This window comes from Leptonychotes weddellii, unplaced genomic scaffold (genome assembly GCF_054177405.1).
Source record: "Leptonychotes weddellii isolate Sample4059 unplaced genomic scaffold, ASM5417740v2 HiC_scaffold_1559, whole genome shotgun sequence".
NCBI classification, from domain to species: domain Eukaryota; kingdom Metazoa; phylum Chordata; class Mammalia; order Carnivora; family Phocidae; genus Leptonychotes; species Leptonychotes weddellii.
Window position 1 is genome coordinate 1 of NW_027737730.1, and position 14194 is coordinate 14194.

At 40.2% G+C, this 14194-nt stretch overlaps 1 pseudogene; it reads right to left on the reverse strand.

Annotated features, from left to right (window-relative positions):
- Positions 1–7859: 7859 nt before the first annotated feature.
- On the reverse strand, positions 7860–8029 carry LOC115943886 (small ribosomal subunit protein uS14 pseudogene; annotated as a pseudogene).
- Positions 8030–14194: the final 6165 nt, after the last annotated feature.

Sequence of the window (14194 nt, forward strand, 5' to 3'; positions counted from 1 at the left end):
CTCCCCGCCGAGCAGGGAGCCCGATGCGGGACTCGATCCCGGGACTCCAGGATCATGACCTGAGCCGAAGGCAGTCGCCCAACCAACTGAGCCACCCAGGCGCCCTAAACTTTTTTTTTTATAACATGTCTCTTTAGCTGCTTTAGCTGAACACAGTTTAATTAACTTGACATCAGCAAATGGCTTTCTTTGCATGGCTGACAGCTGAGCCGTGGAATCTTAACTTTGGTTGCAGCCTCATTTTCATTTTTTATTTTTATGAAGAAATTCTATGATAAAAAGTTCCATTTTAAATTTTCTCATTTTTCTGACTTGCTTTCCTGTGAGTTGGGAATACTCTGATGAGTCTGGTAATATCAGTGTATATTGTGTGCTTCTAGTATAGTTATAATGTCATTGCATAGTAAATACGATACTTTGCCATCTAATTTGATAACAAAATAATCCTTAAAAGCAGGATATTCAAAGTCCACTTTTTTTTTTTTAAGATTTTTTATTTATTATTTTTTTGACAGAGAGAGACATAGCAAGAGCAGGAACACAAGCAGGGGGAGTGGGAGAGGGAGAAGCAGGCTTCCCGCGGAGCAGGGAGCCTGATGCGGGGCTCCATCCCAGACCCTGGGATCATGACCTGAGCCGAAGGCAGACGCTTAACGACTGAGCCACCCAGGCGCCCTCAAAGTCCACTTTTTTATGCACGGGTAAATAAAGTTGTGGTATATTGTGCCACTGCAGTATGTAATGTGCTACGCAACAGTGTGAAGCTGTGAGGACACCCCACACAGACTCTGTCGCAACCATGCATTTCTGCCATTGGAGCACAAAGCAACCATAGATAATACATGAACGAGTATGGCTATATTCCAGGTAAATTTTATTTATAGGGACTGAATTTCCTGTAATTTTATGTCATGAAATATTAATCTTTTTATTTTTTTCAATCATTTAAAGATGTAAAAATCATTCTTGGCTCATGGGCTATAGAAAAACATGCAGTGGGCCAGATGTGGCCCACGGGTTATAGTTTGCTGACACCTGATATCAGTGCGGGGAACCTTATTTTTCTCATTATTATCAAGGAGCACAATGCATTTATGCACAAAACTAAATGCTGCTATTGTTTATCTTAAGCGCAGGTCTATGTCCTTGTCACTTCCATTCTTTAATCATATTTCTTTTTTTATTAAAATGCCTTTAATATATATGAAAGTATTTAGAAAAGTAAAAAAAAATAAAAGAAAGTAAGAAGAAAAATTCTATAATCCAGTAATGAAAATGATGAAATGTTAACATTTTTTTCCATTTATATAGGAACATATAAATTTGCATTTATGGTTTTTAAAAATGAGGTGGTACATTTGCCATTTGGTAACATTTTAAAAATTAACATATTTAGGGGCACTTGGGTGGCTCAGTTGGTTAAGCATCTGCCTTTGGCTCAGGTCATGATCTCGGGGTCCTGGGATCCAGCCCCATGTCGGGGCTCAGCGGGGAGTCTGCTTCTCCTTGTCACCCTCCCTCTGTGCTTCCCCTCTCTCTCTCTCTCTCTCAAATAAATAAATAAATTTTTTAAAAAAATAAATAAATAAAAATTAACAACATATTTGAACATCTGTCCATGTTTGAATAAATAAATATCTATAGTCTCCTGCTTTAGGACATTTAGGGTATTCAGCAGCCTTCTTTGGAATGGGCACACGACAGTCCTTCAGAGAGCTCGCAAATTCCTTAAACCTTTTCCTTTTCAGTTTCCAGTTTCATTCACTTTTCCAAAACCACCTTCTGATTAGTTATAGCCTGATATGTTTAGAAAAATACTATGTAATAGAACTTTGTGCAGTGATGAACATGTTCTGTATCTGCTCTGTCTGATATTGTAGTCACAAGTCACAGGAGATAGTTGAATACTTGAAATATGACTAGTGTGAGTAAGGAACTGAATTTTTAACTTTATTTAATTTCTACTTAAACTTAAAAAACCTGCATGTGGCTAGTGACTAGTGAATATTAGACACCCAGGTCTAGAAGTCAGGTTTTTATTTTCCCCTCTAAGCCAGCCCCTGTGTTTACAATAATTTGTTCACAATACCCCAGGCTTGAAACATAGAAGTCATTCTTTTTTTTTTTTTTAAGCTTTTATTTAAAGATAAATATTTATTTATTTATTTATTTATTTGACAGAGAGAGACACAGTGAGAGAGGGAACACAAGCCGGGGGAGTGGGAGAGGGAGAAGCAGGCTTCCTGCCGAGCAGGGAGCCCGATGCGGGGCTCGATACCAGGACCCTGAGATCATGACCTGAGCTGAAGGCAGACGCTTAACGACTGAGCCACCCAGGTGCCTCTAGAAGTCATTCTTTAGCTCTTTTCTTCGCTTCCTGCCCTCTCTTTCTTTTTCTTTTTCTTTGTTTAGTAATCTCTACACCCAGCGTGGCGCTTGAACTCACAACCTCGAAATCAAGAGTCACATGCTCTACTGATTGAGCCAGCCAGGGACCCCTCTTGCCCTCTTTCTTTGTCAGCTGTTACCAGCTGTCCCAATTTTGTGATGATTCTCCCATTATCCTACAGGTCCTGCCTCAAATTATTGCAGGTGTCTCCTAATTTTTCTCCTTCACTTTATGTCTTCCCCATCATGCATTTTGCATGCTACAAGCATATTGAGCTTCCTAACATTGCCTCTTACATTGGAAACCCACAGTTATTCCCTTCCCCTAAGGCTACTTTATAAAACTTTCATTGGTTTCTATGATCTGGTCATTGCATCTGATGTCTCTTACCGTTTTGTATTTCATTTTATTTTAATTTTTATCTTTATTTTAATTTTTAGAGAGAGCTTGAGAGCCAAGGGGGAGGGGCAGAGGGAATCTTAAGCAGGGGGAAGAGAGAATCTTAAGCAGGCTCCACACCCAGAGGGCTCCATCTCATGACCCTGAGTTTATAACCTGAGCCGAAATCAAGAGTTGGACACTTAAAACGACTGAGCCACCCAGACACCCATACTGTCTTGTATTTTATTTTATTTTATTATTATTATTTTTAAAATTTATTTATTAGAGAGAGATAGAGCAGGAACACAAGCAGGGGGAGTGGGAGAGGGAGAAGCAGGCTTCCCGTGGAGCAGGGAGCCCGAAGTGGGACTCGATCCCAGGACCCTGGGATCATGACCCGAGCCGAAGGCAGACACTTAATGATCTGAGCCACCCAGGTGCCCCTGTCTTGTATTTTAAACAAACCATGCTTATTCCTTAAACTGCTGCTCTAGAATGGTAGACTCCTGTGATAGCTATTACTAATGTTCACCCATATGTAATTCTTTTTTTTTTTAAAGATTTTATTTATTTATTTGAGAGAGAATGAGGGTCAGAGGGAGAAGCAGACTCCCTGCTGAGCAGGGAGCCCGATGCGGGACTCGATCCCGGGACTCCAGGATCATGACCTGAGCCGAAGGCAGTCGCCCAACCAACTGAGCCACCCAGGCGCCCCCACCCATATGTAATTCTTATCTCCTTGCCAGGAGCGGGAACATTGCATTTAGGCAGGGCCATGTGACTGGTCCTAGCCATTGAAATATGAGTGGTGTGATTTATGTCCCTTCTAGACTGTGGCATTTAAGAAGAAAGACTAACTTCTTAGAGGGAAAAATTAGGTTGTTATTGCTGTCTTTGCTGCTTTGCTATCCCATTTGTTATCTAAAATGTGATTTAAAGCTTATTCTCATGCCATGTTATTATAAATAGGATCTGTGGTAGCATCCATTGGTGTAATGTGGGTAGGGTTTGGTTTCAAGTTCATGAAGCAGTAAGCGTGAGAAGGAGAGGTTAAGGGAGGTGACCCAGTTCATGATGCAAGATTTTTGTCACATTGAATGTTTTTCATTTTTTCCTGAGTCATGTGCTGATTATAGACTTTTCCATAAATAGTTAACTCTACACTTTCCCAGAACGAGCCAGCTCTTCCAGACAGTGTTAGTTTGTGTTGAATATAGTCAACCCTGTTCTGGATTATATACTCTGACTAGTAGAAGTCTTGCTGAATTGCATATTTGATGTCAAATAATAACTTCTATTATGCACAGTTTTGCATTTATTAAGATGGAGCACCTTGTTGCTGAAGTAATACGGATTTATTAATAAGACATTTCTTTTTTAAGTTGGAAAGGAGAGTAAGTTCATCTGTTAGTAAAGTGACTATCAAATACATGTAGCTGTGCTACTGGTTTGTTATTCACTCAACCATTAAGCAGTCACTCCCGTTTCCCTCTTCCCTTCAGCCCCAGGCAACCACTATTCTACTTTCTGTCTCTATGAATTTAACTCTTCTAGGCACCTCATTTGAGTGGAATCAAATAATATTTGTTCTTTTGGGTCTGACTTATTTCACTTAGCATAATGTCTTTTTTTTTTTAAGATTTTATTTATTTATTTATTTGAGAGAGCGAGAATGAGAGAGAGAGAGAGAGAGCACATGAGAGGGGGGAGGGTCAGAGGGAGAAGCAGGCTCCCTGCTGAGCAGGGAGCCCGATGTGGGACTCGATCCCGGGACTCCAGGATCATGACCTGAGCCGAAGGCAGTCGCTTAACCAACTGAGCCACCCAGGCACCCCTTAGCATAATGTCTTTAGGGTTCATCCATGCTATAGTATGTATCAGAATTTCATTCCTTTTTTTTTTAAGTAATCTCTGTGCCCAACATGGGGCTTAATTTCATGACCCTGAGATTGAGAGTCACATGCTCTACCTACTGAGCCAGCCAGGCCCCTCATTCCTTTTTTAAGGCTGAATAATATTCTAACGTATGCATGTCACACATTTTGCTTATCCATTCATCTGCTGATGGACATTTGGGTTATTTCTCCCTTTTGGCTATTGTGAATAATGCTGCTGTAAACATTGGTGTTACAAACATCTATTTGAGTCTCTGCTTTCAGTTCTTGTGGGTATATACTCAGGTGTAGGTTTGCTGGATCACATGGTAATTCTACATTTAATTTTTGGAAGAACTGCCTTACTTTTTTCCACAGTAGCTGCATCATTTTATATTCCCATCTGCAATACACAAGGGTTCCAATTTCTCTACATCCTCACCAATACTTGTTTTCTGTTTTATGGTTTTGTTTTATAGTAGCCATCCTAATGGGTGTGAAGTGTGGTGTCTCATTGTGACAGCTCATTTCTTTTATTGCTGAATAATATTCCATTGTAGGGATGTACCATAGTTTGTTTCTCCATTCACCTATTGAAGAACATCTTGATTGCTTCCATGTTTTGACAATTATGAATAAAGTTGTTTTAAACATTCACGTGCCAGTTTTTGTGTTGATAGAAGTTTTCATCTCATTTGAGTAAATACCAAGGAGCATGATTGCTAGATCATATGATAAGACTATCTTTAGTTGTAACAAACTACCAAGCTGTCTTCCACAGTGGTTGTGTCATTTTGGGTTTCTACCAGCAATGTATGGGGGTTCCAGTTTCTCTCTGTCTTTGCCAAACTTGCTATCATTGCTGTTTTTGATTATAGCTACTCTAGTGGGTGTGTGGTGGTATCTCACTATGTTTTTAATTTTCATTTCCCTAATGCTAATGATGTTGAACATCTTTTCATGTGCTTATTGGTCATTTGCATATCTTTGGAGAAATGTCTATTCTTATCCTTTGCCCTTTTTTGATTGGGTTATTTGTCTTTCTATTGTTGAGCTATAAGAATTCTTTATTTTTATATTTTAAAAATATTTTATTTATTTTATTTGCCAGAGAGAGAGAGCACAAGCTGGGGGAGCAGGAGGGAGAGGGAGAATCAGGATCCCTGCTGAGCAGGGAGCTGGACACAGGGCTCCATCCCAGGACTCTGGGATCGTGACCTGAGCTGAAGGCAGATGCTTCACCTACTGAGGCACCCAGGTGTCCTTAAGAATTCTTTATGTATTTTAGATACCAGACCCTTATCAGATACATGATTTCAGATATTCTCTTCCATTCTGTTGTTTGTGTTGGTAGTGTACTTTGATATACATTTTTAATTTTTATGAAGTCCAGTTTATCTGTGTTTTCTTTGATTTCTTATGATTTTGGTGTCATATCTAAGAAGCCATTACTTAATCGAGAGTCATGCACATTTTCACCTATGTTTCCTTTTAAGAGTTTTATAGTTTTAGCTTTTAAATTTAGATCTTTGTTAGGGGTGCCTGGCTGGCTTGGTTGGTGGAGTGTGCAACTCTTGATCTCGGTGTTGTGCATTCAAGTCCTGTGTTGGGTGTAGAGATTACTTAAAAAAAAACTTAAAAAAATTTTAGATCTTTGATCCATTTTGAACTAATTTTTGTATATGCTGTGAAGTAGGCATGTAGATTCATTATTTTGCATGGGAATATGCAGTTCTCCCAGCACCATTTGTTGAAAAGTTTCTTCATTCCTCTGTTGAATGGTCTTGGTTCCCTTCTCAAAAATCAATTGACCTTAAGGGCACCTGGGTGGCTCAGTTGGTTAAGGAACTGCCTTCAGCTCAGGTCATGATCCTGGAGTCCCAGGATCGAGTCCCGCATTGGGCTCCCTGCTCAGCAGGGAGTCTGCTTCTCCCTCTGACTCTCCCCGCTTTCATGCTCTCTCTCTCTCAAATATATAAATAAAATCTTTTAAAAAAATCAATTGACCTTAAATATATGGATTTATTTCTGGCCTCTCAATTAGATTCCATTGGTCTATCGGTCTGTCTTTATTCCATAACCATACATCATGTTATAGCTCTGTAGTAAGTTTTGAAATTATAAAGTTTGAGTCCTTCTACTTTGTTCTTCTTTTTCAAAATCACTTTGACTATTTTGTGTCTCTTGCAATTCTATATGAATTTTAGGATTGTTTTATCCATTTCTGGAACAAAGGCAGTTGGAATTTTTTTTTTTTAAGATATAATTTTTTTTTTTTAAGATTTTATTTATTTATTTGACAGAGAGAGACACAGCGAGAGAGGGAACACAAGCAGGGGGGTGGGAGAGGGAGAAGCAGGCTCCCCGCAGAGCAGGGAGCCCGATGCGGGACTCAATCCCAGGACCCTGGGATCATGACCTGAGCCGAAGGCAGTCGCTTAACCGACTGAGCCACCCAGGCGCCCTAAGATAAAATTTTTAAGTAATCTCTACAACCAAAGTGGGGTTCGAACTTAAAACCCTAAGATCAAGAGTAGTTCGTATACTCCATGGCCTGAGACAGCCAGGCGCCCTGCAGTTGGAATTTTGAAAGGGACTGCATTGAATCTGTAGGTCAGTTTGGAGGGTATTGCCATCTATAACCCCATCCCAGATTTTGATTCAGTTCATTATTTCTGGAGATGTGTACTGTTTCATTCTTTTCTCAGCTTTTCTATCAGGAACAGATATTTGATCCTGAAATCAGATTTTGAGTGGGTGCGTGATGAAATTTCACTGCATTCTTTTCCTTCAAATCTGTCCTCTCTCAAATCTGTCTCCCCCAAATCTGTCTCCCCATGTGCAAGATACCTTGGGGTGTGGGAACACTGGAACCTATTTTTTTTAAACATTTTTTTTTTTTAAGATTTTATTTATTTATTTATTAGAGAGCGAGCGAGAGAGAAACAGCATGAGAGAGGAGAGGGTCAGAGGGAGAAGCAGGCTCCCCACTGAGCCGGGAGCCCGATGTGGGACTCGATCCCAGGACCCTGGGATCATGACCTGAGCCGAAGGCGGTTGCTTAACCAACTGAGTCACCCAGGCGCCCTGGAACCTATTTTTTAAACATTCATAACTGAAGTATTTTTATGTATAATGAGTTAGCATGAAGGTACTTATGTTGGATTTCTGCAGTTAAGGTAGGTCTCTTGGATGACCCATTCAAGGAAATTCACTTAATCCAGCTTAATGAAGCCTCTATCCTCCGTGTACTGATGGAAACACTGGGGCACATATTGAGGCCAGATTTCCGGATCAGACCGTGCAGGTTTGAGCAGATGTGGCAAGAATGAGAACCCTGGCTGAATTTTCTGGGATGGCTCCAAGAGAGCTTCTGGTGACCCATATTGCTCTCTCAAATGCAATGAGGCAAAAGGCTATTTTGTACTTTTTAAAAATCTGTCTACTGTGGTATCATTTGGGGTATTGTTTTTGCTATTGAGTAAATAATTGAACCATGTCTGTATGTTTAGTAGATGTTTTTAATTTGATTATAACTGTTTGGGTGGGTTTTTTTTTAAAGATTTTATTTATGTATTAGAGAGAGAGAGAGAGAGCATGAATGGGGGGAGGGGCAGAAGGAGAAACGGACTCCCTGCCAAGCAGGGAGCCTGTTGCCAGGCTGGATCCCAAGATCCTGAGATCATGACCTGAGCAGAAGGCAGTTGCTTAATTGAGCCACCCAGGTGCCCCTCATTTGGGTTTTCTAAAGCAGTGTTTGTCAAGACTAACTGCCTGAATGCTTACTTAAAAAAAGATCATGGGGGGCCACTTGGGTGGCTCAGTCAGTTGGGCGTCTGCCTTCCCCTCAGGTCATGATCCTGGGGTGCTGGGATCCAGGCCCACATCGGGCTCCCTGCTTGGCAGGGAGTCTGCTTCTCTCCCTCCGCCCTTCCCCATGCTCATGCTCTCTCCCTCACTTGCTCTCTCTCTCAAATAAATAAATAAAATCTTAAAAAAAAAAAAAGAATCATGGGTGCGCCTGGCTGGCTTAGTCGGTAGAGCATGTGACTCCATCTTCTGGTTGTAAGTTCCTGCCCATGGTTGGGTGTAGAGATTACTAAAAAAAAAAAAAAAATACTAAAAAAAATCATGGAGCCCTACCCCAGAGCTATTAAACCAGATGCTCCATGATAGGGTTTGGGAATCTGTATTTTTAATACATTTGCTCAGTAATTTTATTGTGCATTCAGTTTGGAGACCCATAGATTTAGAAAGCATTTTGTTCTGCTCATACAACTATTCTAAACTTGTTGATCTGATATTCACTTTGAAAGCCCTGAGTGTATTTCAGGCTGGAATATGATGATTGCTGACTCACTTGACTCTTGGTTTTACACTGAAGTGGGTGGGATTTGGTGTGCTAAAGTCTGTTTGTCTTTGAAACATTTTTCTCTGGGTTTATAGCAGAGGATTTATGCTGCATTGGTGGTACTGCATAGCTCTTTGCCTTTGAAAGTCTGGGTTGGGGGTGATTAAATGAAAATCACTGAATCTGTCTGTGTCATTGGTTTGCTAAATAAATAGCCTTTTGTGTCCTGACAGCAGTAGACTTTTTCTGGTTTAGGTTTTCCACATGGCTTATTATCAAGTATGACAACTTGTCGTGTGTAATCAGCATCACATTAGTCTCATGAGAATAGACACTCCTTTAATCAGCTGCTTTTCTTTAATCTGGCGGGTGAGGCATATGGTAACCAAGACATTATTGTCATTTACTTTGTGGCATGGTGGTAGTACTGGTGGTGGTGTGATTGGGTGTGTGGGTGTGTATATGTTTTAGGTATGCAGATTTTCCAAAAAGAGACAGATGGCAGATAAAACATTCATGTAATCCTTATTTTTCACTGTACATCAAAAATTATCATGTTTTAGAATTCACTAATAATTTTACTTTTCAGAACATCTAAGATTCTTGGGGCACCTGGGTGGCTCAGTCGTTACGCGTCTGCCTTCGGCTCAGGTCATGATCCCAGGGTCCTGGGATCGAGCCCCGCATCGGGCTCCCTGCTCCGCGGGAAGCCTGCTTCTCCCTCTCCCACTCCGCCTGCTTGTGTTCCCTCTCTCGCTGTGTCTCTCTCTGTCAAATAAATATATAAAATCTTTAAAAAAAAAAAAAGAACATCTAAGATTCTTAAGTAATCTCTTTGCCCAACATGGGGCTCAAATTCACAACCTCAAGATCAAGAGTCATGCTCTATGGACTGAGCCAGCCAGGTGCCCCCAGAAGATCTCCTTTCTAATCTTGTTTTAATATGATTTATTTGAGCCTGGGTGAATCATTTCAACTTCTGTAAGTCCCATATTCTTCATATAATGAGGAGGATGAACTAGATGGCCTTTATATTACAGATCCTCCCAAATCTAAAATTCAGTGATTCAGGCATTGACTAAAACTCCCATAAGTGTGGAGATAATAGTTGAGGTCTTGGGGCACCTGGGTGGCTCAGTCGTTGGGCGTCTGCCTTCGGCTCAGGTCATGATCCCAGGGTCCTGGGATCGAGCCCCGCATCGGGCTCCCTGCTCAGCGGGAAGCCTGCTTCTCCCTCTCCCACCCCCTGCTTGTGTTCCCTCTCTCGCTGTGTCTCTCTCTATCAAATAAATAAAAAATCTTTAAAAAAAAAAAATAGTTGAGGTCTTATTCTTTCCATTCCTCTTTTATAATATTCTCTTTCACAATTCCATCACCATAAATAGTCTAGTTAGTGTTCTATGTATGTGGTTGGTCTGTACTCTTATTGTCTTATGTAAAATGACTTCTTATTTTTTGTCATTTGAGCTAGCCTCAAAATTACTGATAACTTTTTTTTTAAGTTTTTTTTTTTTATTTATTCATTAAAGACACAGAGATACAGAGAGAGAGAGAGAGACTATGAGCAGGGGGAGAAGCAGGCCCCCCGCCTAGCAGGGAGCCCGACGCGGGGCTTGATGCAGGGCTCGATCCCAGGACCCTGGGGTCATGACCCAAGCTAAATGCAGATGCTTAACCATCTGAGCCACCCAGGCACCCCTGATAACTTTTTTTAAATTCCTGTAATTTATAAATAACTTTAATTTTATTGGTTTTTTTCTTTATTTTTTTGTGTTTTTTTCCCCTTAAGTGTCCTCTCTCCCCAGCAATGTTGTCATCTATACATGTATATCTATACATTGTAGTCATTTGAGTCTTCATCATAGTGACAGTGATAGCCATCACTATCAAGTTTTTGAGTACTTTTTTAGTCCATACTGGACACAAGTCTAGGACAAAGGGAGAATCTCAAATAGCTTATAATGTGGTCAGAATGATAATAAACTATAAAATCATTGAACAGTATTAGACAGGATATACTTCATTATTACGCTATGTGGCACAGAAGGAATAATATGAATGTTCAAACAGCAGTGATACGGTAGTAGTCAGTGAAGAAGATACTGTGGAGTAGTAGAGAGACTTAAATTGGTCCTTGAAGGGGTGGACAGAATTTGAATAATCGGGAAGAGGAAGGGCAGTCCAGGTTAGATAAAAATGTAGTTATAATACGTCCTTTTTATTAGTGAAGAAGTTGGCCGTGAGTTCATACTGGGCAGGAATTTGAATGAATTTTTTAAAAATTCCTTACCACATATAATTTAATGTGGCTTGTAATAGCACATAATGGAAAAATCTAAATGAATTAATTAAATGAAAATATTCTAATAAATGAGATCAGAGTAGGAAAACTATACATTTCCTTAGTGTGAATAATAGAACACAGATGCGTAGTCTCTAAGGTCCCATATGGTAATACTAGCATTGAGCAGTGTATTTGGTTCTGAGGCAAAAGCCAAAAACAAGTGAAGGTATACTTAGTTCCAGATTTCTTTTTCCGTAACTAGAAGCTATACTATTTTCTTTTAAGTGGAACATTATTCTTTAAAATATATATTTTTTTCACTTAGAGCTTTATTACGTAGGGCACAGAGAAATGTAGAAGAAGATGTTGTGAATATCAAACATGGTATTAGCTTTCAAAACACTGTCTCTTAATGTGATTCTGGATAAAAGCTAAGGAAATGACACTTAAATGCAGCCTCATTAAAACAACTAGTTAACACTCTTTGGGGACCTAGATTATATGTATGTACTTCTCTGATGATCCAGCTTACTATGAGGATAAAATCTAGAATGTAGAGGAATGGAGGGATTATCTCTCATGTCAGACTGAAAAACAGATTCGGAGCACCTGGGTGGCTGAGTCAGTTTGAATGGCTGACTCTTCATTTTGGCTCAGGTTGTGAGATCGAGCCCTGGGTTGGGCTCTGTGCTCAGTGGGGAGTCTGCTTGAGATTCTCTCTCTACCTCTGCCCCTCCCCGCTCAAATAAATAAATAAATCTTTATAAGAAGAAAAGATCCAACAGGTTGTATTCTCTAGCAAGAATCTGAAACGTTTAGGTGCTCTACATTTCCGAATGAGGGCAAGTCAGGAACAAACATGGAACTTAAAAGGCTAACCAAAACTTTCAGCATGGTTGTTATCCTACTTCGGTCTTAGAAGTATGATTGAAGGAGTATCTGCAGGTAAAAGAAGGATTTCTCTTTTTTTTTTTAAGATTTTTTTTTTTTTTAATTTATTTGACAGAGAGAGACACAGAGAGAGAGAGAACACAAGCAGGGGGTGTGGGAGGGAGAAACAGTCTTCCCGCGGAGCAGGGAGCCCGACTCGGGGCTCCATCCCAGGACCCTGGGATCACGACCCGACCCGAAGGCAGCCACTCAATGACTGAGCCACCCAGGATTTAAGAGATTTAAGAGAAGGATTTCCATTAAAAACACTTTCATTCACTATAATTCATGACAGTGATTGATCAAAATTCTTATGTTGTTGGATGTAAGAGATTATTTGAGCCTGGAGAAAGTTTGAAGGCAAGTCTTTTAGAGACCAGTCACACCTGGAAACAGAAAACCATGGAACTTCTTGTATTCAGGAAGGTAGCTTCTTAGTAAAACTGCCCAGATGAATTTATTGTGAAATGTGCCCTCACATTTTAAAAACTTAACTTTCCTTCTGAATTTTTGAACGTAAAATTTTTTTTTAAAGATTTTATTTATTAATTTGACAGAGAGAGACACAGTGAGAGAGGGAACGCAAGCAGGGGGAGTGGTAGAGGGAGAAACAGGCTTCCCGCTGAGCAGGGAGCCTGATGTGGGGCTCGATCCCAGGACCCTGAGATCATGACCTGAGCCAAAGGCAGACGCTTAACGACTGAGCCACCCAGGCATCCCTGAATTTTTGAATGTAAATTAACTAAACTCTGTTGGATATGTGCTCAGGGGAAAAGAAGATTAGTTTTCGATCAACTGATATTAAGCCATATACAATATAATATAATAACCCTATTTCATATTACTTGGCATTATGTAGACTGTCAGAAGGTTGGTCCTGTGGATCCAAACTCTTACAGTACTGAAAACAGGTTCTGTATAAGCATCATTGATTAGAAATCTATGATGAACTGATCCTGTTTACAGAGACAAGATTTGGGGAAAGATCACTATCAAATAGTAACATTTTAGGGAATCCAAAGGATTGGTGAGTGGGAGCTACTATCTGTTGAGCTATCTGTTTACTACCTAAAATGTAATGGGACTTATTAGCCTTGACAACATCGTTTTGAGGTAGGTTTTATTTTCCCATTTTACATGAGAGGAAAGGCTCAAGATTATTTTCCTAAGGTCACATGTAGTGATGATCTGGAATGCTTGACTCCAAAGCTTATCTTCCACTTTATTGATCCGCCTTCCAGGAAGCCAGAAGGGAGAGAGAGAATTTCATTGAAAGAGATAAGATTGACCTTAAATTAATTTCCCAGTCTGTGTTTGCCTTGTTTTAATAATGTCACGATATATTCTGGGTGTCACTTTACCTAGTATAGTTACATTATTCAGTGCTGTTGCAGAGCCACCTAAAAGTTTGCAAATTATTTCTAAAAGGAAAACCTATTAGGGACGCCTGGGTGACGCAGTTGGTTGAGTACATGACTCTTTTTTTTTTTTTTTTTAAGATTTTATTTATTTTTTAGAGAGCGAGCGAGAGGGAAACAGCATGAGAGGGGAGAGGGTCAGAGGGAGAAGCAGGCTCCCCACTGAGCCGGGAGCCCGATGTGGGACTCGATCCCAGGACCCTGGGATCATGACCTGAGCCGAAGGCAGACGCTTAACCATCTGAGCCACCCAGGCGCCCGAGTACATGACTCTTGATTTTGGACCAGGTCATGATCTCAGGGTTGTGGGATCAAGCCCTGTGTGGGACTCTGCACTCAGCTCAGTCTGCTTGTTCCTCTCCCTCTGTTCCTCCCCTTGCTCACGCTGTCTCTCTCTTTCTCTCAAATAAATAAATAAAATCTTTAAAAAAAAAAAAAGAAAACCTATTATAATTACAGACAGTACTTAAGATTTGTTAAAAGTCTATCTCTAAGCAAAATAAGCCAGTCTCCAAAGACAAATACTGTATGATTTCACTTACATAAAGTACTTAGTGTAGTCAAATT